Raw genomic sequence first — 14,321 nt, 5'->3', positions numbered from 1 at the left:
TTGGGTTGCTTCGAATGGAGGAGCAAAGGCAGAAAAAACAACAAGCTCAAAATAACTTGATTGAGTTCCAAGTACACAAGGAGACTTTACAAGTTTTCAGTCAAGGAGAACATCTTAGTGCCTGTATGGACTTGGTTTCAGAGTTCAGACAGGTTTCCAAAGAAAGTGCCTGGCTTCTGAATAAAAGTAATAAATTAGAGTAATATAATCTAACTCTCTTAGAAGAATCATGATCCTTTTGTTATTAATGGTAGTTAATCTAGGGTCAGTAAGCTGGCCTCTTGGTAGAATATGTAATATGAAGAATCAATTATTAAGACAAATTATCATGTACTGCTCCAGTAACTTTAATTTGTCATGCTTGATGTAGTATTTCATTAAGTCTTATTTGTTTGACTGTGTGGGGATCATTTTTGTGGAAGTTTTAATCTGCTTAGCCTCTAAGTTGTCACAGTAGAAAGACAGAAGTTCTTCAAATACAGATCCACCCATTGTTGAAGGCATCCACAAATATCTCCACCAGAATCCTGAGCCTTGAATGAGACAGGAAATGGGGGATCAATGTTTAATCCCATTCATAATTAGAAACTACCATTCTAAGATGATATTTTGGTTCTATACAACATGAAACTCTTTGTAACCAGCATCTCCTCCTATTAAATTAGTATTTTCCTTCCTATTAACTGTTTATTCTTTGGTTTTTCAGGTGTCTGAATTTAAAAATATTGTGTCTTCCTTTGGCTAATATACTCCCATGTATTCTGGAAAAAGAATTTCCTAGCAAAGCGTATTAAAAATAAAACAAACTATTATAAAACTGGATAGCAAAAGTGGGTAAATAAATAAATAATACAATTAAAAATGAACATAGAACAAAATTTTCATGTTATTAAAGAAGATATAAATGATAACAGGTACATCAAAAAATGCTCAACATCACTAATCATTAGGGAAATGGAAATCAAAACTGCAAAGACATATCACCTGTACCTGTTAGAATGGTTATAATGAAGAAGATGCCAGATAACAAGTATTGGTGAGGATGTGGTGATAAAGGAACCCTGTGCACTACTGAGAGGATAAGAAATTGGTTCAGCCACTATGGAAAACAGTATAGAGATTCTTCAAAAAATTAAAAGTAGAACTACTATATGATCCAATAATTCCCCTTCTGGGTATATATGAAAAGGAAGTGGAAAGATGTATGCAATCCCTTGTTTACTGTAGCATTATTTACAATAGTCACTGCATTGTAAGGTTTCATGCTTGTGTGGAATCTAAAATAGCTGAACTCATAAAAAACAGAGCAGAATAGTAGTTACTGGAGGATGGGGTGGATGGAGGAGCTGAGGATTTATGGTGTTAGAGAACAAAGTTTTAACTAGAAGATAAGTTCTGGAGAGCTAAGGAACAGCATACAGTTTATAGAAAGAAGTACTCATAATATTCAAAGTTGCTAACAGACTAGATCCTAGTTGTTTGCATCATACAAAAAACAACCCACATGATAATTTGATGATATGACAGATTTTAGCTGTGGCTACGGTGATGTTTACATTTCAATATATGAATTATGAAATCAACGGCTTGTATACCTTAAATTTGCACAATGTTTCACATCAATTGTAGCAATAAATATACATTTTAAATAAATAAATAAAGAGATGAAAGGTAAATAAGAGAGGCACATAATGAGATTATATTTGTTCCTATTGACATTTTACCTAGCTTTAAGGAAGCCATGTTTGAAATTTAGATTTCTTTGGATAAAAACTGCATATGTTGTTTATGTTCTCTCTGAGATTAGCACTTATTTTTATAGGATGGCTCCTTGAAGGCTATGGTAACTTGAAAAGCCAGCAGAGTCTCACAGTACAATAAGATCACAAAGTCATTCTCCTGCCTCAGAGTTATCCAAAGCATGTGTATGTTAGCTCTTCTGTATTTTCTATGACACAAACTGTAGGCTAGTACTAGACATCTGCAGAGTGCTGCCTCATTATTTCAAGTCTCTGATGAAGTTAGTGATGAAATACAAGGTGTTGTCTCCTATGTTTTACTTCTGTAAAATAATAAGATTTAAGCATGCATCGACAGTCTAATATTTGCTAACTTTTCCCATACACGCCTTACTTACAACCCTGTATTATTCAGTAGCTCAGTCAAGTCCGACTCTTTGCAACTGCACCTACTGCAACATGCCACGCTTCTCTGTCCTTCACTATCTCCCGGAGTCTGCTCAAACTCCATTGAGTTGAAGATGCCATCCAACCATCTCGTCTTCTGTTGCCCTTTTCTCCTGTCCTCAATCTTTCCCAGTATCAGGGTCTTTTCTCATGAGTCAGCTCTTCGCATCAGGTGGCCAAAGTATTGGTGCTTCAGCTTTAGTATCAGCCTTTCCAATGAATATTCAGGATTGGTTTCCTTTAGGATTGAATGGGTTGATCTCCTTGTTGTTCAAGGGACTGTCTCCCCAACCCAGGTTTCCTGACCCAGGAATTGAATCCAGGTCTTCTGTATTGCAGGCAGATTCTTTACTGTCTGAGCCACCCAGGAAGCCCTACAACCCTGTGCGTGTGTGCATACTAATTGCTTCAGTAGTGCCCAACTCTGCAAACCTATGGACTGCAGCGCATCAGGCTTCTCTGTCCATGGGATTCTTCAAGCAAGACTACTGAAGTGGGTTGCCACACTCTCCTCCCAGGGGATCTTTCCAACCCAGGAATTGAACTGTCTCTTGCATTGCAGGTGGATTCTTTACCTGCTGAGCTACCAGGGAAGCCCAGGGCTTAGTATATTCATATGCAAATAAGATGAGTAGGGCTCAGAAAATCTAAGGTATTTTCCCAAAGCTTATAGTGGGTAAGTAGTAGAAGCAAGATTCAAAACATGAAATGTTTGGTTGCATATTCTTTGTAGGTATATGAGAGAAATTTGGGGATTAGTCCTTCTAGCTAGAGTTTCTTAAACTTGGATGCATATTAGAATGGCCCACAAGAAAAAAGAAATGTCTCCAGAAACCTTCCAAATAGGAGATGAGATGGGAAAAAGAGAGGTAGCTATCAGTACTTCCTAAAAATCTCAGGATTTTGTAATCTCTGCATCTCAGAATGCAAATAGAGTTGAGAATTATTGATAAGACTATACTCATACATATGGCAATAAGGAAAGTTTTACTCCCAAGTCTTTTTCTGAGTTATTATTTTGATCTCAGAAATACTCAAAGTGCTTTATGCCCAGACCTCAAGTACATGTATTATAAAAGAAAGTTTATAATGAACATACCTGCTTCACAACACTGCTGGTATGTTCAAGAACAGGTTTCCAGTTACCTGTCAACTTCACCTTGCTTTATTTCCTTCTCTCACTGTTCTGTTGCTTATTTATAGAAGCTCAAAACAAGCTGAGGATGTTATTGATTCTCAGAAAATGGAATGAAGCATAAAACTGAACCTGAAAGCAAAAGCAGTTCATAGCAGGCAGGTAGTTAAAGAGGCATGCCAGGATCAGGCAGCTGAATTCAGTTCAGTCACTCAATCGTGTCCGACCCTTTGTGACCCAATAGACTGCAGCACACCAGGCTTCCTGGTCCATCACCAACTCTAGGAGCTTGCTTAAACTCAAGTCCATCAAGTCAGTGATGCCATCCAACCATCTCATCCTCTGTCATCCCCTTCTCCTCTTGCCTTCAATCTTTCCCAGCATCAGGGTCTTTTCCAATGAGTAAGTTCTTCACATCAGGTGGCCAAAGTATTGAAGTTTCAGCATAAGCATCAGCATCAGTCCTTCCCATGAATATTCAGGACTCATTTCCTTTAGGATTGACTAGTTTTATCTCCTTGCTGTCCAAGGGACTCTCAGGAGTCTTCTCCAACACCACAGTTCAAAACCATCAATTCTTTGGTGCTCAGCTTTGTTTATGGTCCAACTCTCACATCCATACATAACTACTGGAAAAATCATAGGTTCGACTATACAGACCTTTGTCAGTAAAGGAATGTCCCTGCTTTTTAATATGCTGTCTAGATTTGTCATAGTTTTTCTCCCAAAGAGCAAATGTCTTTTAATTTTATGGCTGCAGTCACCATCTGCAATGATTTTGGAGCCCAAGCAAACAAAGTCTGCAATGGTTTCCATTGTTTGCCCATCTATTTGCCATGAAGTGATGGGACTGGATTCCATGATTTTAGTTTTCTGAATGTTGAGCTTTAAGCCAGCCTTTTCACTCTCCTCTTTCACTTTCATCAAGAGGCTCTTTAGTTCCTCTTTGCTTTCTGCCATAAGAGTGGTGTCATCTGCATATCTGAGTTTATTGATATTTCTCCCTGCAGTCTTTATTCCAGCTTGTTTTTCAGCCGGCCCAGCATTTCACATAACTACATAGAAGTTAAATAAGCAAAATGACAATAGACAGTCTTGATGTATTCCTTTCCTGAAGTTGAACCACTCTGTTGTTCCATGTCCGATTCTAACTGTGCTTCTTGACCTGCATACAGATTTCTCAGGAGGCAGGTAAGGTGGTCTGGTATTCCCATCCCTTTAAGAATTTTCCACAGTTTGTTGTGATCCACACAGTCAAAGGCTTTAGTGTAGTCAATGAAGCAGAAGTAGATGCTTCTCTGGAATTCTCTTGCTTTTTCTATGATCCAACACATGTTGGCAATTTGATCTCTGGCTCCTCTGGCTTTTCTAAATCCAGCTTGAACATCTGGAAGTTCTCAGTTCATGTACTGTTGAAGCCTATCTTGGAAAATTTTGAGCATTACTTTGCTAGCGTTTGGGATGAGTGCAACTGTGCAGTAGTTTGAGCGTTCTTTGGCATTGCCTTTCTTAAGGACTGGAATGAAAACTGACCTTTTCCAGTCCTGTGGCCACTGCTGAGTTTTCCAGATTTACTGGGATATTGAGTGCAGCACTTTCACAGTATCATCTTTTAGAATTTGAAATATCTCAACTATTTAGGTGAGGAATTCCATCACCTCCACTAGCTTTGTTCCCAGTGATAATTCCTAAGGTCCCCTTGACTTTGCACTCCAGAATGTCTGGCACTGGGTGAGTGATCACACCATCGTGGTTATCTGGGTCATGAAAGTCTTTTTTGTATAGTTCTGTGTATTCTTGCCACCTCTTCTTAGTATCTTCTGCTTCTGTTAGGTCCATACAATTTCTGTCCCTGATTGTGCCCATCTTTGCATGAAATGTTCCCTTGGTATCTCTAATTTTCTTGAAGAGATCTCTAGTTTTTCCATTGTATTGTTTTCCTCTATTTCTTTGAATTGATCACTTAGGAACACTTTCTTATCTCACCTTGCTATTCTTTGGAACTCTGCATTCAGATATATTTTTCCTTTTCTCCTTTGCCTTTGAGAAACAAGTTTCTCTTATTTTCTCAGCTATTTGTAAGGCCTCTTCAGGCAACCATCTTGCCATTTTTGCATTTCTTTTTGAGGATGGTTTTGATCACCACCTCCTGTACAATGTTATGAACCTCTGTCTATAGTTCTTCAGGCACTCTATCAGATATAATCCCTTGAATCTATTCATCACTTCCACTATATAATCATAAGGGATTTGATTTAGGTCATACCTGAATTGTCTAGTGGTTTCCCCTACTTTCTTTAATTTACGTATGAATTTGGCAATAAGGAGTTCATGATCTGAGCCACAGTCAGCTCCTGATCTTGGTTTTTCTGACTGTATAGAGGTTCTGTATCTCTAGCTGCAAGAAATGTAATCAATCTGACCTCGGTATTGACCATCTGGTGATGTCCATGCGTAAAGTCGTCTCTTGTGTTGTTGGAAGAGGGTGTTTGCCATGACCAGTGCATCCCTTGGCAAAATTCTGTTAGCCACTGACCTGCTTCATTTTGCTCCAAGGCCAAATTTGCCTGTTATTCCAGGTATCTCTTGACTTCCTACTTTTGCATTCCAGTCCCCTATGATGAAAAGGACATCTCTTTTTGTTGTTAGTTCTAGACAGTCTTGTAGGTCTTCAGAGAACCATTTAACTTCAGCTTCTTCAGCAATAGTGGTTGGGCTAAAGACTTGGATTACTGTGATACTGAATGGTTTGCCTTGGAAATGAACAGAGATCATTCTGTCGTTTTTGAGATTGTACTGCATTTCAGACTCTTGTTGACTGTGAGGGCTACTCCATTTCCTCTAAGGGATTCTTGCCCACAGTAGTAGATATGATGGTTATCTGAATTGAATTCTCCCATCCCAGTCCATTTTAGTTCACTGATTCCTAAAATGTCAATGTTTACTCTTGCCATCTCCTTTTTGTCCACTTCCAATTTACCTTGATTCATGGACCTAACATTCCAGGTTCCTATGCAATATTGTTTTTTAAAGCATCAAACTTTACTTCCATCACCAGTCACATCCACAACTAGGTATTGTTTTCGCTTTCACTCAGCCTCTTCATTCTTTCTGTAGCTATTTCTCCATTCTTCTCCAGTAGCATGTTGGGCACCTACTAACCTGGGGAGTTCATCTTTCTGTATCATATCTTTTTGCTTTTTCATACTCGTCATGGGGTTTTTAAGGCAAAAATACTGAAGTGGTTTACCATTCTCTTCTCCAGTGGGCTACGTCTTGTCAGAACTCTTCACCATGACCAAATCTTGGCTGGCCCTACAAGACATGGCTCATAGTTTCATCAAGTTAGACAATGCTGTGATCCAAGTGATCAGTTTGGTTAGTTTTCTGTAACTGTGGTTTCTATTCTGTTTGCCCTCTGACGGATAAAGATAAGAGGCTTGTGGAAGCTTCCTGATGCAAGGGATTTATTATGGGGGAATCTGGGTTTTACTCTGATGGGGGTTGCCCATGCTCAGTAAATCTTTAATCCAATTTTCTGTTGGTTGGGTGGGGCTGTGTTCCTTCTCTGTAGTTTGGCCTGAGGCCAAACTAGGGGTAATGGCGACTTCCTTCAAAAGGACTTAAGCCAGGACTGTTCAGTGCCCCTGACCCCACAGCAGGCCACTGTTGACCCACATCTTTGCCAGAGACTCCTGGACACTCACAGGCAAGTCTGGCTCAGTCTCTAGTGGGTCACTTCTCCTTTCTTCTGGATCCTGGTAAGCACAAGCTTTTGTTCATGCCCTCCAAGAGTCTGTTTCCCCAGTCCTGTGGAAATTCTGTAATCAAATTCCATTGGCCTTGAATGTCAAATTCCCTGAGAGTTCTCAGTCCCTTTTCAAGATCCCCAAGTTGGGAAATCTGTTGTGGGCCCTAGAACTTTTGCAACAGTGCAAGATCTTCTTTGGTATAATTGTCCTCCAGTTTGTGGGTTGTCTGCTCAGTGGCTCTGTGGTGGGGCTCACATGCCATGCCTCCCAGGTATGCTGCAGCCAGAGCCCCTGTCCTTGCGGCAGGCCACGGCTGACCTGTGCCTCCATAGGAGCACTCAACACTTGAAGGCAGGTCTGGCTCAGTCTCTTGTGGGGTCCCTGGGTCCTGATGCACACAAGGTCTTCTTTGAGCCCTCCAAGCATCTCTGGTAGGTATGAGATTTGTTTCTAAATTTTGTCCCTCCTACTGATTTTGTCTCTCCTACTGTCTTGTTGGGGCTTTTCCTCTGCCCTTGGAAGTGAGGGGGTTTTTTGGGTTTTTTTTTTTTTTTTTTTTGGTGAAATTCAACCTTCTCCTGTAGATGGTTGTTTAGCGGTTAAGTTCTCACAGGAAAAGAAGAGCGCCTATCCTTCTACTCCACCATCTTGGCTGCTCTTTCAAGCCTGACAAAAGTATAGAATGAGAAGACTAGAGGACTTCAGTCATTCTGTAGGTAAGTTCTAGTAAATATCCTTGTAACTTTATTTTTATCCTTCTTTATTTGTCAATAGATTATGATACGTATAAATGTGCATTTTGTTGTATTTATACTTTTTGCAATTCATGGAGCTTCTGGAATGGGTACATTAATGTCTTCCATCAGATTATTTAAGGTTTGGTTATTATTTTTCATATTTTTTTTACCACTTTTTAATCTATTGATGTGATTTCCCTTATGTCTACATTGGCATACCTGATTCTGCCTCACAGCTCCCTGAGGATATGTATATCATTCTTCATTTCTATTTTTCCCCTCACACTGGATTATCTTTGCTGATTTATCTTTAAGTTGAAAGATCTTTTCCTTTGCTAGGTCACAGTTGACAAAGGAAACATATTCTTGGTACCAGTACTTGTGCTATTCCACTTGGAATATCTAATTTGTCCCTTGTAATGACTTCTGATCTTGTATTACTATTTTCTATATAACAAATCATTTCCATTATACTTTAATTCTTTGAACCTAGTTGCCCTTAATTCTTTAAACATACTGATAATAGCTGCCTTAAAGTTGTCTGCTAAGTTTAACACATGGGCCCCACAAGAGAGAGTTTCTATGAACAGAATTCCTTTCCTATGCTTAGGTCTATTTTTTCTGTTTCTTGGTATGCTTGATAATTTTTTATGGAAAAAATGGACATATAAATATGTCCAGTTTTTTTTTAGCATAAAACAACCCACATTTATTTTCTCATAGTTTCTGTAGGTCAGGAATTTGGCCACGGAATCTGCAAAGCTGCAGTCAAAGTGGTGGCTTGGACTGGGTTCTCAGTGGGAAGCTCAACATGGAATGAATTTGCTTCCAGGTTTTAGTAATGTTGTCTGTTCCCAGGTGGCACTAATGGTAGAACCCACTTGCCAATGCAGGAGATGTAAGAGACAGAGGTTTGATCCCTGGGTGGAAAAGATCCCCTGGAGTAAGAAATGACAACCCAGTCCAGTACTCTTGCTTGAAGAACCCCATGGACAGAGAAGCTTGGTAGGCTACAGTTCACTGAATTGCAAAGAGTCAGACACAACTGAAGCAACTTAGCATGCAAAGTCTGTGGATTCTGATACACCACTCTAGGGATTACTTTTGGTTCTGTACTTTGTTCTTTGGTGACTTACCTGGACTATTTCTGTGTAGTCTGATGACCTTCCCATGTGCAGCTGCTGGTGTCTCTTCTCAGTCATACCTTAAAATTTGTATTCTTTTAGTTTTTGAGATTGACTTCCCAGAGTTCACTTGAGTCATAATAGGTTATTGATAAGCCAGAGGTAGGTCAGAGCTTATGCTTAAACACCTTATGCCAGTAAATACCCTTTGTCAATGGATCTGAGTGGGATTTCATAAGACATTCAAATTTCATGTGTTTTAAAACTTTTCAGGGATTTATTTCTGCTTATAGCAGGTGGGGATTTCCCCAATGGCTCAGGGGGTGAAGAATTCACCTGCAATTCAGGACACACAGGAAACATGAGTCCAATCCCTGGATCAGGAAGATCCTCTGGAGAAGGGAATGGCAACCCACTCCAGTATTCTTTCTTGGGAAATCCCCTGGACAGAGGAACCTGGTGGGCTACAGGCCATGGGGTCGCAAAAGAGTCAGACACAACTGAGTGACTAAACAACAATAATACAAGGTGAACATTCAGTCAGGAGAATATTTAGTTAAGAATGAAACAATAAAAGAGGTAAACAAATCCAAGCACATGTTATTGGGCCACTCTGAGTATTTGAACTCAGTCTTTCTTGGGGTTCTGTGAGTGCAATTCAACTAGTCTCAGAGAATGTCTCATTAGTTGTAGGTTTAATTAAGGGAGAGTCCTTCAGTGTAACAGAGGTCGGTGATATGGTGGCTGGGTCCCCTACTCATGTAACTTTCTTCTGTCCTATAGACCATCTATTCCTGCTGAACCCAAGCAAACATGAGATTTGGAAGATTTGGCAGTTCAAAGCTCATGATGATAAGTCCTATTCCCACAGTGACATAATATCCAAGAGTGAGGAGCTCAGTATCTATTAAAGCCTAACAGCAGCCTAGGAGCAGCTTTTCAAATAGCCAATTAACCTTCTCATGTATAAGAACTGACCTTGTCCTGAAACACTAAGAGCTCTGTGAAAATCACATTAGATATGCCAGGTGCATGTCTCCTCAGGCTCCCTTTCATCACTACTGTCCTCCCCTGCCCATACAAGGTAACCACTATGCAGCTTTGACATGTGATATAAGTAGATTCATAAAATGTTTTAGCTGAACATCTGGTATCTGTTACTCAATATTATGGTTGTGAAAACAGCCTACATTTTCATGTGTAGCTATAGATTATTTGGCTGCTATCCTGTATTGTAGATACAGTAAGAATATTTTATAATCTATTTGTTTACTCATATATTGACAAACATTTAAGTAGTGCCTAATTTTGTGATTATTTATAGAAAGGGTTTTTATAAACATACTTGCACATATCTTCATATTCTTCATGTATATTCCTGTATATGTATCCAGGAATATATTGCTATAAATGCATGTGATCAGCTCAGTCTATTTTACAGATACTGTCAGACAGTTTCATAAGTGGATTATAGGAAAAAAACAAAGCTGTCTTTACTGGACCAATCAACTGGCCCAAGAGCAGCACCGTATTCATGCAACATGGGATTAGTGGTCACAAAAACAGTGGCCAGGGAATAGGATCATATTGAAATTGGTCCCAATGTGATGAAGCCACTGAGTATACCCAAGCCCATGGCTTTTGTGGGGAGAGGAATTTCCCCACCGAGTCAGGAAGACAGCAGAGACCACCTGAGGGTTGTAGAAAGGAAAGACAGTTTATTGAAAAGAAACAGAGAAGACTTCTGACATAGGTATCAGAGGGGATAAAAGAGAATACCCGAGTGGTTAACTTGAGCCAAACAGTATATACCTTTAGATTAGTTACTAACAATGGAGTGGAAGAATAGCTTAAGTTTGTAGAAGTTCTACTAGACCCTCTCCCACAACATACATCTTGAGATAGCATCAGTACAAGATTAGCCAGAAGGAACAAATGGTTCCTCTTAAGGAGAAACATGTCCTTGAACAAGGTACTTGTTGTTATATAATCATCAGCACAGGGCCTAAGGAAAAACATGTCCTCCAGCAAGATGTATTGTTGCTATATACTCATTAACACAGAGCCTAAGGAAAAACATGTCCTTGAGCAAGATGCATTGTTGCTTACAGGCCTCCTCATAAACTATCATTACTAGTTTTCATGAATTCCTCTTTATTCTCCCCATGAAAATTGCCCTATACACATGGTTCAACACCTCATTTTTTCACCTTAAAATAGGTCTAGAAGACTGTGCTATAGTGGTATATATAAGTCCATTGCCAAATTATTTAATTACTACATAGAATTCCACTACATGTATGTACTAACTTTGTATTTATATTACCACTTCTTTAAAAAAATTAATTTTGTTGGAGTATAGTTGTTTTACATGTTGTATTAGTTTCTATTGTATAGCAAAATGAATCAGCCATATAAAAACATATATAGCCTCCCTTTTGGACTGCCTTCCCATTCAGGTCATCGGAGTGCATTAAGTAGAGTTCCCTGAGCTATACTGTATGTTCTTGTTAATTGTCTATTTTATACATAGTATCAATATGTAGGTATCAGTCTCAATATCCCAATTCCTCCCACCTACCCCTCTTTCCCTTTTGATATCTGTATGTTTGTTTTCTATGTCTGTGTCTCTATTTCTGCTTTGCAAATAAAATCATCTATACCATTTTCCCAGATTCCACATATATGTGTTAATATACGATATTTGTTTTTTTCTTTCTGGCTTACCTCATTCTGTATGACACTAACAGAAATATAGATTAAGGGAACAGGATAGAAAGCCCAGAGATAAACTCGCATACCTATGGTCACCTAATCTATTACAAAGGAGGCAAGAATATACAATGGAGAAAATATAACCTCCTCAATAAGTGGTGCTGGGAAAACTGGACAGCTCCATATAAAAGAATGAAACTAGAACACTTCTTGGAGAAGGCAATGGCACTCCACTCCAGCACTCTTGCCTGGAAAATCCCATGGACGGAGAAGCCTGGTGGGCTGCAGTCCATGGGGTCGCTAAGAGTCAGACACAACTGAGCAACTTCACTTTCACTTTTCACTTTCATGCTTTGGAAAAGGAAATGGCAACCCACTCCAGTGTTCTTGCCTGGAGAATCCCAGGGATGGGGGAGCCTGGTGGGCTGCCGTCTATGGGGTCGCACAGAAGTCAGACACGACTGAAGCAATTTAGCAGCAGCAGCAGAACACTTCTTAACACCATACACCAAAATAGACTCAAAATGGATTAAAGACTTAGATGTTAGGCCATAAACTACACAGCTCTTATAGGAAAATATAAGCAGTACACTCTGACATAAATGAATTTCCCTCGTGGCTCAGACAGTAAAGCGTCTGCTTACAATGCAGGAGACCTGGGTTCAATCCCTGGGTCAGGAAGATCTCCTGGAGAAGGAAATGGCAACCCACTCCAGTACTCTTGCCTGGAAAATCCCATGGACGGAGAAGCCTGGTAGGCTACATTCCATGGGGTCGCAAAGAGTCGGACACGACTGAGCGACTTCACTTTCTTTCTTCACTTCTGACATAAATGACAACAAGATCCTCTTTGGCCCACCTCCTAGAGTGATGGAAATAAAAACAAAAATAAACAAATAAGACCTAATTAAACTTAAAACTTTTACTCAGCAAAGGAAACAATAAACAAGATGGAAAGACACCCCTCAGAATGGGCAAAAATAATTGCAAATTAAACAACTGACAAAGGATTAATCTCCAAAGTGTATAAGCAGCACATATAGCTTAACATCAGGAAAACAAACAGCCCAATTAAAAAATGGGCAGAAGACCCAAACAGACATTTCTCCAAAGACATACAGATTGACAATAAACATGTGAAAAGATGCTGAACATCATTAATTATTATATAAATGCAAATCAAAACTATAATGAGGTATCATCTCACACCAGTCAGAATGACCATCATCAAAAAAATCTACAAACAATAAATGCTGGAGAGGATGTGGAAGGAAGGCAACCCTTCTACACTGTTGGTGGGAATGTAAATTGATGCACCCACTATGGAGAACAGTATGAAGATTCCTTTAAAAACTAGGAATAAAACTACCATATGACCCAGCAATCCCACTACTAGACATATACCATAAGCAAAACATAATTGAAAAAGACACATGCACTCCAATGTTCACAGAAGCACTACATACAATAGCTAGGACATGGAAGCTACTAGATGTCCACTGACAGATGAATGGATAAAGAAGATGTGGTACATACATACAATGGAATATTATTCAGCCATAAAAATGAATTTGAGTCAGTTCTAGTAAGGTGGATAAACCTAGGAGCCTGTTATACAGAATGAAATAATTCAGAAAGAAAAAATAAATATAGTATATTAACACATATATATGGAATCTAGAAAAATCGTATCAATGAACATGTTTGCAGGGAAGGAGTAGAGACACAGATGGAAAGAATGGACTTGTGGACACAATGGGGGAAGGAAAGAGTGGGGCAAATGGAGAAAGTAGCACAGACATAAATGCACCACCATGTATAAGATAGATACCTGGTGAAAAGTTTCTATATAACATGGGCCCAGCCTGGCACTCTATGATGACCAAGAAGGTGGGATGAGGATTTGGGGAGGGGAGAGAGGCTTAAGAGGGAAGTGATATATGTATAATTATGGCTGATTTGCATTTTTGTATGGCAGAAATCAACACAACATTATAAATAAATTTTCCTCCAAATAAAAAATAAATTTTTACAAAAGTACACTCTCTAACCCCATACATAAAAATAAACTCAAAATGGATTAAAGACCTGAATGTAAGGCCAGAAACTGTAAAACTCTTAGAGGAAAACATATGAAGAACACTCTTTAATATAAATTTATGCAAGACCTTTTTTGACCCACCTTTTAGAGGAATAAAAATAAAAGCAAAAATAAATACATGGAAACTAATTACCACTTTTTATTAAAAGTGATACTACAATGGATCTCATTTGTGTGTGTTGTATGTGTGTGTAATTGTGCACGTCTTTTCCTAAAACTGAACATGCTCTATTAAGACATAAATACATTAAAATGTAAGAAATATTAAGACAAATACTCAACATAAATTATACATTATACTCCCATATGAGACAGCCCTTCCTTCCACTGCTTTCTAACAAAGCTTGCTATCAAATTTTTTGACCTTTGTCAGTCTGAAAGTGAAAGATTATATCTGGTAGTTTTAGTTTCATTTCACTGATCATAAGTTTGATTATGTTTTATTTCTTTCCTGTGAACTTCTACTCATATATTTCTTTCATGCTGCTTAAATAAACTAGCTTTTCCTATAATAAAAAAGTGGAAAATATATTTTCAGAGATCTTTGTTTTCTTGACAAAAAGGATTTACT

The sequence above is a fragment of the Bubalus kerabau genome, chromosome 6, assembly GCF_029407905.1.
Source record: "Bubalus kerabau isolate K-KA32 ecotype Philippines breed swamp buffalo chromosome 6, PCC_UOA_SB_1v2, whole genome shotgun sequence".
In the NCBI taxonomy this organism is placed as follows: Eukaryota; Metazoa; Chordata; class Mammalia; order Artiodactyla; family Bovidae; genus Bubalus; species Bubalus kerabau.
This window is presented reverse-complemented; position numbering follows the sequence as displayed.